Source organism: Tenrec ecaudatus, chromosome 1 (genome assembly GCF_050624435.1).
Source record: "Tenrec ecaudatus isolate mTenEca1 chromosome 1, mTenEca1.hap1, whole genome shotgun sequence".
NCBI lineage: Eukaryota > Metazoa > Chordata > Mammalia > Afrosoricida > Tenrecidae > Tenrec > Tenrec ecaudatus.
In genome coordinates this window covers 115,168,253-115,183,675 of record NC_134530.1, presented here as the reverse complement: position 1 = coordinate 115,183,675, position 15,423 = coordinate 115,168,253, and the positions used below count along the sequence as shown (strand labels likewise).

The window sequence follows — 15,423 nt, the reverse complement described above, 5'->3', positions numbered from 1 at the left end:
GTGTTGGCAGTGACTTCAAGCAAAAGGGCCAGGCCAGGGGCAGTGCCGGATCACATTTGATAGAATTATTTATAGTGAGTCAGATTTTCATTCTCTGTACTTTTAAGGAAATTGCTCTTCTTGAAATCTGAGAGTAGGCCAAAAGTTAACAAGTTTTATGCTGTATAACTTGGCAAATGAAATGAATTTTTACAAGGGATTGGGCTGCTGCTGAAATGTTCTCTATCTGGGGTACTTGGGCCCTCAAATGGGATAGAATGTACTGGCTTCTCTTCCTTAAAGAGACAACAGAGTAGAGTAGAAAGGTGGAGGTTTGGGAATTAGAAAGAGATGAATTGAGACAGACTTGGATTTATTTCTCACTTTGCCAGTTACCGGGATCCCTGGTGTTGTCATGGGCTGCTAACCACAAAGCCAGCAGTTAAGAAATCTGCAGCTGCTCTGCAGGAGAGAGGACGCCTTCCCTGCCCCGAGGAGTTGCAGAGTCTGAACTGGAAGGCAGTGAGTGAAAGAGAGCGGCCAACTTCTCACTTTGTAACCCTGATCAAGTTACTTAATTCCTTTAAATGTTCACTTTCCTCATCGACAAGATGGGACAATCTCTATGGGGTTGAAATGAGTGACATGAAGGTAATAAAGAACTCACCACAATGCATTTCCTTTACTGAAAGTTCAATAAAAATATTTATTTTTATTAGTTCTTTTTTCCTATTAATGTTCCAAGTTTACATCCTCTTTTAGTGATTTAAATTGAGTTGTTTACAATTCATTTGATGTTTAAAATTAATTTGATGAATTCGATAAAGGGATATCCTTTTATTAATGCATTGACTTACTATAATTATTAACCAGAAATGTGATAGTTTCACTTTTTAAATAACCAGGCCTGCAAATGACAAATGTAACAAGAAATGGGTCCATCTATCTTTGGGAGCAGTGAACAGAAAATTTTGCACCATGTCTCTGACTGAGTGAAGAAGTGGGGGCTGCTGGTCCTATTTGTCTGGGAAAGATGCACAAGACTGAAGTACTTTGTTTTTGCTTGAGGGCCTTTTATGGATTGAGTTTCCCACCCCTCACCCCCACCTCCTGTAAATATGTATGGTAAATATGACCATATCTGTAGCAATAATGTCATCAAGGAATAAGGTTTTTTTCTCATGTAAATGTGACAAATAATAGTGTAGAATAGGTTGTAAGTCAATCTTTTTTGAAACTCAGAAGCACAGATTAAACAACAACAAAGCACAGGAGAGGGAAGCTAGATGCCACCGCATAAGGATCTCTAGCCACCAAGATACAAAAGCTTTAAAGAGACACAGGAACTTCCTCCAGAGCCAACAAAGGAAGGAAGCCTTCCAGCACTGGCCCCTCCAATGAAAACATCTGAAAACATGGAGCTCCTAGGTTTGCGAAAGCCCCTGCTTTGGGTATTTCTAGTTTAGCAGCAGGAGATAACTAAGACAGGGACTAGCGAGTTTGTAGTCCAGTTATAAAATCATAGAGCCATGATCACTATGACCAGTATCTGAAGACTGTTTAAATTGATTTGGTTGGTGATTTCGTATGAGTCATTTCTTCTCTAAGTAAAAGAGGGGAAAGTGGTAAGTGGTGAGTTTAGTAAACTATGCTGTAGTTCTTGGACCAGGATTTGATTACGTACAGATTACTGGTAAGTGGTTATGTGACCTCACTTCTTTCTCACACTTCGATTATTAAAAAAAAGGGGGGGCAACTTAAATTAAGAAAGCAAGCAGCAACAGAAAAGTAATAACTCTTTTACACCTTTTTCACTGAGATCCCAAATATTTTATGCTTTCACTCACTTACTGGTAAAACACACATTATCTTTCTTGAGCGGAGTCTTCCCAGGACGTGAGCCTGGGAGATAGTCTCAGGAACAATGTGAACAAAATAAGTCAATCAAATCACACCATCCTTTTGTCACATAGGGTTATTGAAACAAACCTATATGGCTGCCTTTTTCTTCTTTAGGATGAAATTTTCCCCAGGAATATCTTAAGTCCCTCATACAGATCTATTCTTGGCAGACATTAGTCTTTCAGACAAATCCAAAATGATCTACGAAGCATGGATTATTCAAGCTCAGCCAGGAGCCACGTATCCTTTTTATGATGTGAAAACAGGTTTTGCAACATGAATTGACAAATGGCACAGGCAATGTGACTCTACACAGGTGCCAACGTGGAAAACTATCTAAGATAAGATGCCCACCTCTCCATCCCAACACCTCAGCATCCTGGAAGCTCTCCAAAAAAATAATGTAAATCCAGAGAAAACAAGAGAAGCTTTTAAATATCCTGATATTAAGTCTTCACTGTGCATTTATATAAAAGCAGGACAATGAAAGCAGAAGACAGAAGAACTGATATATTCCAATTGTGGTGTTGGTCAAGAATGCAGACCGTACCATGACCCATCAGGATGAACCGACTTGTCTTAGTGGACGTGCAGAATGTGCTCAAGAAGTGAGGATGTTGCAACTTTGGTTTGCTTTGGACACATCCTCAGGATAGACCAATCTCTAGAAAAGGACAACATGCTTAGTAGAAGATCCGTGAAAATGAAGGAATCTCACAATATCTGGGATAGTGAACTCAACCATAGCAATGACAGGAAGACAGTGCAGGACAGGACAAGGATTTGTTTGTTGTACATAAGGTTGCCATGAGTTGGAGGTGACTCAATGGCAACCAACAACAAATCTTTACTACCTGGTACATATTTAAAGAAAATTTAATGAGTTATAGGAAAACAGTTAGACTGAAGGGAGATTGTACTCATATGTTGATAGGAATATAGGTCTTTTCCCCTTCTTTTTAAAATGTGTTAGTTGCCTCTCAGGAATCTCCCAATCCCCGCTGGCTTCCAAGGGAGCGAGGGGAAGCAAGGCCTTAGGCTCTGCTGGGATCCTGCTGCTGCTGTTAGTTGCCCTCCAGTCGATTCTGACACAGTGCGATCTCACGTGGACAGAGGAGAACTACTGCCATATCTAGGGTGTATGGTAGGTATGGCAAGTGATCTGGGCAAAGCTTGAAGTGGAGTGCCAACGAGCAGTTTCCATTCACCATCTCAGTGTTTATAGCCAGCTGCGATATTATTTAGCAATTTAAAAATAATTTCTGTAGCGGTTATCTTATACAGATAACTGACTCCATAGGGTTTTAAGGCTGTGACTTTTTGGAAGCAGATCACTAGCCAGCTTTTCAAGGAGCCTCTGAGTAGGTTGGGCTCATGAGCCTTTCGGCTGTGGTAGCTGAGTACTTTAAGGAAATGGTGGGTGAGCTATATCTGAGCTCCTCCGGGTTCCGTGGCTGACTGGCAAGAGGCAGAAGCCACTCAAGCCTCCACCTTCCATCCCATTTCGCCATATTCTGATACCAACCATCCCTCCTGCGGAACTCTACTTCTGCTACTAGGCTCAAAAATTCAGGGCCACACAGAACTCCTAAATGAGACTCAGTATGGTGGGTTTTTTTTAGGTAAGTTAACAGGTTACAATTCAGGTGAGAAATGCTCAGGATGCCAGTCTCTTCTCTGTTATCCCTGGAGGCATGCCTCTCTCTGGCCCTCGACCTCTTGGCCTGGCCTTGGACTTGCTTGGGCAATGTTACAAAGCTCTCTTTTGGCTGTCAGTAAGTTCCCAAATGCATGCAGCTCTAGTTCTATTAGTCAGCAAACCCAGTTCCCCGTTCCCAGTTCTCCGTGCACATTCAGCTTTATCTGTTCCCAGAGGATGGGAAGTTACCATGTTCTTGCTGCTTCTACACTGGTCTCCTGATAACTAAGATGTTTCCCAGATTAAGGAGATTCAATGCATATGATTTGGGGTCCAAAGGATGAATTATTTGAGGCTCTTCTCAGCTCACTGCTTCTGAGATGGCTCATTTTGTACTCAACAGGACGACAATCAAAGTTAACCCAATTCACAATCACCCACTGCCTTCTTACTCAGACCCACAGAAAACGAAGTTTGTTTGGTGAGAGTGACAAAGGCTACGGCTAGAAGAGTCATTTTACACAATTTAGTTCATTACAGAGCTTAGTTCCAATCTCTCTCCTCGGTGGATGGGCAAAGAATGCCCTCAAGATGTTAGTGATGTCTAAAAGCAGAAGATCCCGGGAAGAGCTGGCTGAACAGCAAACTACAGGTCAAGAAAAGTTGTGCAGGAAAGATGGTTCTCCCAGCTTTTTGGCTCCAAGAGTCTTAGGAGTCCTAAGAAAAGGTAGATTTTCTTCAAAACCCATAGCAGGAACTGGCAACTTCTCTGCATGAAGATGCAGACCCTGCAGGTTGAGGCAGTGTCACTTTTCAATGTTGGCGAGATGCTTTTCATTTAGAATTTGAACTGCCATGATTTTTTGTTTTTATATTATATTTTAAATAATTATATTACTTTTATTTTATATTCATACAACTCTTATCACAATCCATACATACATCAATTGTGTAAGGCACATTTGTACATTTGTTGCCTTCCTCATTCTCAAAAGAATTGCTCTCCACTTAAGCCCCTGGCATCAGCTCCTCATTGTTTCCCTGCCCTCCCTTCTCCCCACTCCCTCATAAAGCCTTGATAATTTATAAATTATTATTTTGTCATATCTTACACTGTCCAGTGTCTCCCTTCACCCACTTTTCTGTTGTTCGTGCCCCAGGGAGGAGGTTATATGTAGATCCCTGTGATTGGTTCCCCCTTTCCACCCCATCCTCCCGGTATCACCCCTCTCACCACTGTTCCTGAAGGGATCATCTGTCCTGGATTCTCTGTTTCCAGTTCCTATCTGTACCAGTGTACTTCCTGTGGTCTAGCCAGATTTGTAAGGTAGAATTGGGATCATGATAGTGGGTGGGTGGGGGAGGGGAGAGGAAGCACTTAGGAACTAGAGGAAAGTTGTATGTTTCATCGGTGCTACACTGCACCCTGACTGGTTCTTCTCTTCCTTGTGACCCTTCTGTAAGGGGATGTCCAATTGCCTACAGATGGGTCTTGGGTCCCCAATCTGCACTCTCCCTCATTCACAATGATTTGATTTTTTTGTTCTTTGATGCCTTATACCTTATCCCATCGCCACCTCATGATCACACAGGCTGGTGTGCTTCTTCCATGTTGGCATTGTTTCTTCTCAGCTGGATGGCCACTTGTTTACCTTAAAGCCTTTAAGGCCCCAGATGCTATATCTTTTGATATCCAGGCACCATCAGTTTTCTTCACCACATATGCTTATGCACCCGCTTTGTCTTCAGTGATTGTGTTGGGAAGGTGAGCATCATGGAATGCCAGTTTAATAGAACAAAGTGTTCTTGCATTGAGAGAGTACTTGAGTGGAGGCCCAATGCCCATCTGCTACCTTCATACTAAACCTATAAATATATGCACATAGACCTATTTCCCCATCCTCATATATAAATATATTTATATATGCACATGCCTATATTTAGACCTCTATAAAAGCCCTTTGCATCCCAGGTCTTTCCTCTATTTCCTTTGACTTTCCTCTTGTCCTGCTATCATGCTTAGCCTTCATTTGGGTTTCAGTAATTCCTCTCAGTTACCTTACCCTTGATCAAGCCCTACCAGGCCTCCTACATCTTCCTCACCACCGATTTGGATCACTTGTCATTCCCTTGTCCCTGGGTTTGCTGACACCACTTCCTTTCCCCCACCTCCGCCTTTCCCATGTCCCCCCAGAACTATTGGTACCGTTGTTTTCTCCTCAAGATTTTCCATCCAGCCTATCTTATATAGACAGACCTGCAGAGATAATAACACGCACAAACAAGACAAAGCAAATCCAAGCAACAAAATAAAGCAAAACAACAACAATTACACCAACAAGCCAATAACAACAAAACAAAACACAAGAAAGAAAGGCTTGTAGTTAGTTCAAGGACTGTTTGTTGGCCTTTAGGAGTGTTTTCTGGTTGAGTTTGATGGGGTGCCAAGCCCTGGCCCTAAAGTCTACTTTTGGTATTCCCTGGGGACTTTGTTGCTCTGTTCTCCTTTCTGTTCTGTTACACACCCTTAGTGTTTTGCCTCGGTGTGGTGGGATCAGATCAGGTGGAATTCCCACAGTGTCTCTAGTGAACTACAATAGTTTTATATAAATACACAATAATAATCCATCCAATGGCAAAGAAGAGCTATTTGGAAGACTTTACTATGGAAGGAGACAATGATAACTTGAGTTGGAATTCAAGAGCAGTGTTAAGAAGAAAATGCCCACTCAGTGTCTCCTTGTAGATATATAATATTACATAACTCAATAAAAATGTTACATACCACTACAGCGTGAGGGATGCTGAAGTGGTTACAAAAGAAGTGTCATGCTTAAAAAACAAAGAAAAAGAAGGAAATATTAAGGAGCTATGCAAATGGAGAAGCTGTTTTCATGCAATACACGCTCTTGCCAAAGGGCAGTTTAACCTACTCTCTTCACAGTGTACACGTGTACACAATCCTCCTTTTCTGTCAGCAGCGCTTTGATCCTGCACATGAAACAAAACCTCCCTAGAAAACATAGGCACAGAGCACGGAGATTTGAGTGGCAGAATTAAAATGCTACACAGCTATTGAGAAGTAAACAAGGACGAAAACAGATCAGCTTTAATAATAAGAGTCTTAAAGCTGGGAGAAGTCATGACCCCCATAGACAAGAAATCATGAAAAAATAATAAATCCCAAGAAAAGTTAGAAAATACTGCAAAGTGACCATTTGATTTGTCTCGCTGCTCAAAATAATAATAATATTTTCTTTAAGGAGAATACTTAGAACCTGAGACCAGGACCCTCTATAAAGGATGCAGAACACATTGAGTATTGTATGCTGCGCTCTGGTTTACAAAAGCAGAGCAAATGGTTCCTTTTTCATTAAAAAGTGTTATTGTGAGGTGCCATCAAGTTGGTTCCAACTCAGAAGGAACCTATGGAAACAGAGTGAACTACCACCCGCTCCTGCACCATTCTCACCATTCTGCTCTTGGAGTCCCTTGCTGCAACCAGTGTTTCCATCCACATGGCCAAGGCCCTTCCTCTTGTTTGCTGCCCCCTAACTTCACCAAACATGAGGTCCTTCTCCATGGACAGGTGTCCCCTGACAACATGTCCAAAGCATAGGAGGCCTAGTCTCACCAGTCTCCCTTCTAAGAAACATTCTGGCATTACTCTTGGTTGTTCTCTTGGTGGGCCATGCAACTTTTGCTTACCAGCAACGTGATTAAAATGGATCGAGTTTTCTTTTGTCTTCCGTATTCAATGTCCAACTTCCACATGCATGTGAGGTGATTGAAAATACTGTGGTTTGTGTCCAGCACACCTTGTTCCTCCAAGTAACATCCTTGCTTTTTAATGCTTTAAATTAATTAAAAAGATACCAAGGGCTCCAGTAGAAAGCAAATGTTTTGAGAATGATGATGGCAACAAATGTACAAATGTGCTTGACATGATGGGTGGATGGATGGATTGTGATAAGAACTGTACGAGCCCCCAATAAAATGATTTAATGTAAATAAATAAATAAAAAGTAGGTTAAATTAAAAAAAAGAAAAGAAGAAAATGCATTCTAAAAATTGTGGACATGAGCTTCACACCCACATTCTGCCCCTGCCAAAGAAAATTGGGGGAGAATAATTAAAGGGGAGGATAGTCTTTATTGAGGTTTGAATTAGTGGCATGAAAGATCAAGGACAAAGAAATGACTGAGATCCCAAGACAAAACCTCAAAATGAAATGGAGAGCAAGTCCAAGGTACCAAACATGCAAAGAATTCCAGAGGAAGGGGGAAATAGAGGCATGGGAATCATTTCAAATAAGCAGAAGAAATGCTTGTCTAGTTTTAGACCCGAGTGTGCAAAAACTCCTGGATGCAAATAATGAAAGGGAAAATCTTTAAGAAAACATATCAGACTTGTATCAGGCTTTCATTGCAGAGCCCGAGGTCTCACTGCCAGCTCGGATCCATTCTGATTCACACTGAACCTGTAGACAGGGTAGAACTCTTCCTGTGGGTTTCTGAGACTGTCCGGTGCCTCTCTGTGGGATTAGACGCCTGGTCTTTCTCCCACAGAGCGACGGGTGATTTTGAACTGCTGACCTTGGGGTTAAAGGCTAGAAACAATTAATTAGCCTCTAGAGAGAATGCACACATAAGACTACAACACAGAGTTCTACACTAGGAGAAATTATCTTTCTCCACTTAGCATGAAAATAGAATATTTCATGACATACAAAATAACTGTATTTATGTACTCCATCAAAGGAAAATCCACAAGAACAGGCTTTAAATAAACAAGTAATAAACGACAATAGGGGTCTTAGTATGGAAAAGGGGGTAGCAAGAAGGAAAACTGAAGGGTGGGAAAGAATGTTGAAAAGCAAAAGGAAATTGAATTATTCTAAAATATTTGTCTCATACAAATGGGGAACATTGAGGGAAAATGAAGAATCATGATAAGAAAAACAATACTTTGTTTTTATTTGCTAGTCCAGTAACAGTACCTGATTTATAAGGGCAAGGAACCAGATTATTATTTATGAAAACAAAAGTCCCTAATAGAACATGCAAATCAGTGACAAGAAAACCGGAACAAAGGACACTCACTTGAATCAAAGCAGTGAGAAAAATCAAAAGGGGAAATAACGTGGTACGATAAATAAATACAGACTAAAATGGAAAAAATCAAATCAAGTATATCAGGCATTATATAAAATGTGATTGACTATGAATAGAGAGTTAATTTTGGTTAAAAGATAAGTGCGGCTAATCCACCCAAGGGGAGGGTATTGTTTATATCTCCACAGGGAAAGTGGGACCAGACTTCAACCCAGTGCCACAAGGTGTGAATGCAATATCCCGGCGTGGAGTAGGGCCCAGCACCAAAAATTAAGTGGATTCCTGCCCCTCCCCCGAAAAGAATTTGTTTCAAAGGATGACATTGATTCTGCAGCTCCGGGAGATGGACATATCTGATCAGAGCACACAGGAGCAGATGAAGGGGCAGGAGGAGACAGTGGAACACAGTCTGGCCCATGAGGCTGTGAGGATGATATTCCTGAGTAGAGCAGCCAGTTCACAGAGAGAACAACATGGCTGGCCCTACTATGAGACATGATACCCCTCAGTGACTAAGGGCGATACAGGGGACAGCACTGGAGACACCGTGTGGGAATTGCACCTGACCTGATCCCACCACACCGAGGCAAAGCACTGGGGGAGTGCAGTGGAACAGCAAGGGAATGGAGTGGCAAGGTCCCCAGGGAATGCTGAAAGTGGACTTTGGGGCCAGGGCGTGGTGCCCCAACAGACTGGACTGGAAAATGCTCCTAAGGGCCAGCAAACAATCCTTGAACGAACTACAAGCCTTTCTTTTGTGAAGTGTTTTGTTTTGTTCTTTATCAGTGGTTTGTTTTTGTTGTTTTATTGTCTGGTTGTATACTGTTGCTTTGTTTTCCTCTGTCTTGTTTTCGTGCATGTTAGTGTCTCCACAGGTCTGTCTGAATAGGACAGGCTGGATGAACTATCTGGAGGAAAAACAGTAGGACAGACAGTTCCGGGGGGACAAACAGATCCGGGTGGGGGAGGGGGAGGAGGGTAAGGAAGTGGTGTTAATAAACACAGGGACAAGGGAACAACATGGGACCCAAAATGGTAGTGAGGGGGGAGTGACAGGCCTCATGGGGAATGATCAAGGGTAAGGTTGCGTAGAGAAGAGGTATAGCTGTAGCCCAGGTGGGGACGGAGCATGGTGGTGGAGCAGGAGGAAAGTCAAGGGAGAAGGAGGAAGGAGCTGGGAGTCAAGGGGCATTTATGGAGGTCTAGACAAAGACGTGTACATGCAAACATATATATGAGGATGGGGAAATAGATCTAATTGTCTACATTTATAGGTTTAATATTAAGGTGGTGGAAGGACCTTGGGCCTCTACTCAAGCACTCCCTCAATGCATGAATACTTTCGTTTATTAAATTGGTACTCTATGATGCTCACTCTCCCGACACAACTGCTGAAGCCAAAGTGGGTGAACAAGTAAATGTGGTGAAGAAAGCTGATGGTGCCCGGCTATCAAAAGAGATAGTGACTGGGGTCCTTAAAGGCTTGAAGATAAACAAGCGGCCATCTAGCTCAGAAGCAACAAAGCCCACATGGAAGAACACACAAGCCTGAGTGAGCGAGTGATCCCAAAGGGATCAGTTATCAGGCATCAAAGAACAAAAAATCATACATTGCCTGCACACCTCCATGATAGGATCGCTGAAGACAAATGGGTGCATAAGCAAATGTGGCGAAGAAAGCTGATGGTGCCCAGCTATCAAAAGAGATAGTGTCTGGGGTCTTAAAGGCTTGAAGATAAACAAGCGGCCATCTAGCTCAGAAGCAAAAAAGCCCACATGGAAGAAGCACACCAGCCAGTGCGATCACGAGGTGCCAAAGGGACCAGGTATAAGGCATCATGCAAAAAAAAAAAAAAAGAATATGTGTGTGTATGTATATATATGTGTGTGTGTGTGTATATATACCACATTGAATGAAGGGGGAAGTGCAGAGTGGAGACCCAAGGCCCAAGTGTCGGCCACTGGAGATCCCCTCATAGAAGGGTTTAGGAGAGGAGATGGGTCAGTCAGGGTGCAAGGTAGTACCGACGAAGAGCACAGCTTTCCCCCAGATCCTGCATGCTTCCTCCCCTCAACTACCATGATCCGAATTCTACCTTGCAGGGCTGGATAGGGCAGAGGTTGTACACTGGTACATATGAAGGCTGGAGGCACAGGGAATCCAGGGTGGATGATACCTTCAGGACCAAGGGTGTGAGGGGCGATGCTGGGAGAGTGTAGGGTGAGTGGGTTGGAAAGGGGGAACTGATTACAAGGATCCACATGTGACCTCCTCCCTGGGAGAGGGATGGCAGAGAAGGCGGGGAAGGGAGACTCCGGATAGAGCAAGATATGACAAAATAACGATGTGTAAATTACAAAGGGCACATGAGGGAGGGGGGAGCGGGGAGGGAGGGGGAAAAAAAAGAGGACCTGATGCAAAGGGCTTAAGTGGAGAGCAAATGCTTTGAGAATGATTGGGGCAGGGAATGTATGGATGTGCTTTATACAATTGATGTATGTATATGTATGGATTGTGATAAGAGTTGTATGAGTCCCTAATAAAATGTAAAAAAAGAAAAGGGGAAAAAAAATAAAGAAAGAAAAGAAAATGATTAGGGCAAAGAATGTACAGATGTGCTTTATACAATTGATGTATGTATATGTATGGACTGTGATAAGAGTTGTATGAACCCCTAATAAAATGTTTAAAAAAAAAAGATAAGTGCGGATTTGTGCTCTTTTCAAAATACTTTAAATAATAAGGTATCAAAAGAGTTTGAATGTAAAAGAAGAACACCAACGAGAAAATGCATAAAGGACAGACATCAGTGTTAAGTGCCATCGAGTTGGTTCTGAGACAGAACTACCCTATGTACAGCAGCCATCAATAGAGACCATAAAAGGGCAGTGAAACAGTATTGCTACAAAAGTCATAGAAACATTTATCAAACAAAAATTATCAAAGTGTAAAACTAGTCTTTCTCAACATATCCTCCTCTAGCGCTATGCACTGCTGAAGATGCAAATTCCATCTCTCTAGTGCTTCCCAAAATAATTTCGTGCTCTTCGATTTACACCATGTCAAGCAGGGATTCTCAAACAACGGCCCACGGGCCACATATGGCCCGCCGAGGACATGTATCATGCCTGTTGGGTGTTTGTGCCTCAGCTGCCTGCCTGTCCTGCTTAGCAGTCAACTCGTCCAGTATGCATAGGAATTTGTTCATAGTTTTTTTCAAAAAAACTAGTCTGGCCCTCCAACGGTCTGAGGGACAGTGAATGGGCCCCCTGTTTAAAAAGTTTGAGGACCCTTGGTTCTGAGACTCAGATCCAGTTACTTTTCAATGTTCTTTGAGTTTGGGTAACAAAAGTCAGGCTGAAGGTGCAAGATTAGGCCTTGCTGGTCTTAATGAATGGGCAGGTGCATTATCATGATGGGAAAAAAAATCCTCAGTGCAAACTTCCTAGCCTTTTTCTCACTCATGCCATTTTCATTTCCCCCCAAACTTCTTACTAATACGTTCTTGGGTCCTTAGAGGGACGCTATCCAGATTACTTCTTTAGGTTCTGACCTCTCTGCTTGGAATTTAATTGGCCCAGTCAATTCTCTTTCAAACCACTGTTTTGATTTTCCCCTTTTTTGAGGGCATCATAACAAAATAAGGCAGGTGCGTTACTGAGCAAGCTTGTCCGCAGCCGTCTAGTGATCTCAGAGGCGCAGTTGACCCGGAAAACAAAAGCCCAAACTCATGACCGTGAAGGAGACACGACTCCTAGTGACCCGTTGGGTTTCCAGAACGGTGACTCTTTGAGGGACGAGAAACCCTATTCTTTCTCAACTTGTTAGCAGCCTAACTCTGAACCACTCCACCACTTAAAACAAGCAAACCTCCGAACCTGTGCACACGTAAGCTACAACTCCAGTGGCAGGATGTACTCAGAGCAATATGTATTAAGTCAAGGAGGGTGTGTGAGGTTAAAATCACTAAATAGGGCAAGGACAGATTATGAAATTATTAAATGCACATTATTTAAGGAAGAGCTTTCATTACTTCATTGGCAGGTCACCTTTCAACCAAATAATAGATTGGCTTATACATGAAACCATAATATCCATGAGTAATGTGGTTCCTTAAACAATCAGCTATCTGAGACAAAACAGTCAATATGTAATAAAAATTATGATAAAGGAAGGAGGGGTGGGAAAGCTAGATCAATGGAAAAAAACAAAAATCATGGAAATAATGAGAATGCCGCACATTTTAAAAGTTGTAAGCAATGGCACAGGAATGTTTGTATAGAAATTGTTAAAGCAGTACCCAATTTTCAGGACAAACTTTCACTTAAAAACACAAAAAAGTATTATTTTAAAGAAAGACCTTAAAGTTACAAACCTGTTTATAATAAAAGCAATTTAAAAATTAAATTTTTAGAACTTCAAGAGGATATTTTAATTTATTAGAAATTTAAATATGATAAAATACAATTAAAGTGGATATGTTTCAACATATTTCTTACCAAATTGATATAGTTCAATAGAAAACACCCCCTGCAAGCCTATGCAGAGAATATAGAGCCAATAAATAATATAAAATATTTGATTTAAAACATTAAATATTAATATAGAAAATTTTATGACTTGAAATGAGTCTGTCTGTATAGATATATTTTCTATAGAACTTTTACAGAAATGTTCATTAGAAGTTCAAAGTAGTAGATATTATACCTTTTCTGTACAATCCAATAAAGATAATGACAAAAAAAGCACACAGTGAGTGAGTTATCTTTTGTGGAAGAAGAAATAAAAGGAGAGACATTGGAGGTGCTCAGAAACCCGAGAAAAGCAAACAGTTTACACCAAAGCAATGGGATAGCACAACAATTCAGAGGAAAATGTGTTACCTGTAATTATGAGGTAGAAAAGTAAACATTATGACATGAAGTTCTCACTGTAATAAATTGAACCACAACAGCATGAAAACAAAAGAAAATATGTCTGGATAAAGAAATTTATAATGGGAATAACTGAAATAAGAAAAGAATAATGAAAAGTTGGGTTCTTTAAAAAGACCCAAAAAGGAGGTGAGACCCTGTGAACCCGCTAAGGCAAACAGACTGAAAGCACAACAGAGGAAGGCAGGGTAGGAATTCTAAGTCATTAAAGAGAACACTGCAGCAACAGTGTGGTAAAAAATGAATGAATAAATATGCCTTTCCTGGGAAAGTATCCATGATTGCCACTGGCTTGAGAAGAAACGAGAACTTGAATAATACAGACCAATTACTACAGAAGAGACAGGTCAGGTGATTAACGGTGCACTATTGAAAAAGACAGCACATGGAGTCACGGCTCATATTTTAATCTAACCCTTAGAGAATGGTTAGATATGTCAAATATCATTTAACTCTTGTATGGTTTAGAAAAGGTGGAAAGTTCTCCTAGTTAATTTGACAAATAACAGCTGTAAAGAAATTAGAATAATCTATTAGGGAAAATTATGGAAGAATTAATTAAAAGAGTAATACACCACAGTCAAGCAGACTTTCTTAGAGGAATGAAAGGGCAGTTCAATACCAGGAAGTCTAGCTTCATATTGATTACATTAAAAATTAAAGGAAAAACAACACTTATCAATAGATGCCAAAAGGCATTAAAATCAAAGTAATTAATATCAAGGGAAACTAAGCAAAATATGAACAGAAGTAAATTACTTACATAGTAGAGAAAGCCTACTAGCAAATATCCTAAATGACAGAAATTCTTAAATTTTGGAATTACACAGACATCACTGCTAGTGATTCGAGCAAATGTAAACAAAATAGCTGGTATGAACAATGGAAAAATAAATAAGGTTCCTGATGTTGACAATATGCCTATTTTCTTAAAAAGCCCAGAAGACTCTCATAAAACAAGACACCAAATAAGCAAAATTAATAGGAGCATCTGGAACCTTGTATGAATACAAAACAAGTGGCAGATCTTATCTCCTCTCTCTCCAGTCGGGCGAAAACACTTAGAAAAGAAAGAGGAAAATGATTTCATTGAGAAGACAAATGCTATAAAATAATTTGGCATTCATTTAGTAAGAAGCTTATGGAACATCCATAAACAAAGCTATAAAAATATTATTGGAAACCTGAAAATGAAATACAAATAGAAAAGTCTATTACATTCTTATGGGATAACAAGGTCAAAAAGGCAGTGCTTACCAAATGAATGTGAACTGGAATATTTGCGTGAGTCAGACTATTTTCCTACACAAAGTTATACAGTAATGGAGAACTTGCAAGGTCCAATGATGCGCAGTTAGTAGGAACAGTGAAGGCGTCCTGGGGCGCTGTCAGGTAAGGGTTGGGCTGCTAACCGCAAAGTGAGATGTTCAAACCCACGAGGCATACTGCAGGAGAAAGATGAGACTGTCTGCGCCGTGAACTTTCAGAAACCCTCGGAAACCTATCCAGGCCGCTCTGAATCAGAACCTCCCCTTTGGCAGCGAGTCACTGTAACTGTGAATGAATATAGCGTGTTACGGAACCCTGGTGACACAGTGATTAAGTGACAGGCAAGCTATCATTGGCTCAAACGCTGCAGCTTCTCAGCAAGGGAGAGATGTGGCAGTCTGCTTCATCTTGGCGGGTGCAGTCTCAGAATCCCCACAGGACTCTTCAACTCCGACGGGTAGGACACTCTGACGTGGAATGGCTTGATGGCAGTGGGTTTGGAATGAACTTGAGAGACTTTAACTTGGTTTTGTCGTCGTTCTTGTTGTTTTTAAGATTTCTTGAGAGTTATCAAAGTAACACTGA

General features: G+C 41.2%; 1 long non-coding RNA gene across 1 annotated transcript in view; it reads right to left on the bottom strand.

Annotated features, from left to right (window-relative positions):
* The window catches only part of LOC142456538 (uncharacterized), a 33,718-nt gene extending 18,721 nt beyond the window's left edge, over nucleotides 1-14,997 (bottom strand). The window contains exon 1 of the long non-coding RNA XR_012786074.1: nucleotides 14,827-14,997. This is a non-coding gene — a long non-coding RNA (uncharacterized LOC142456538). The remainder of the gene's footprint in view (nucleotides 1-14,826) is intronic.
* Nucleotides 14,998-15,423: the final 426 nt, after the last annotated feature.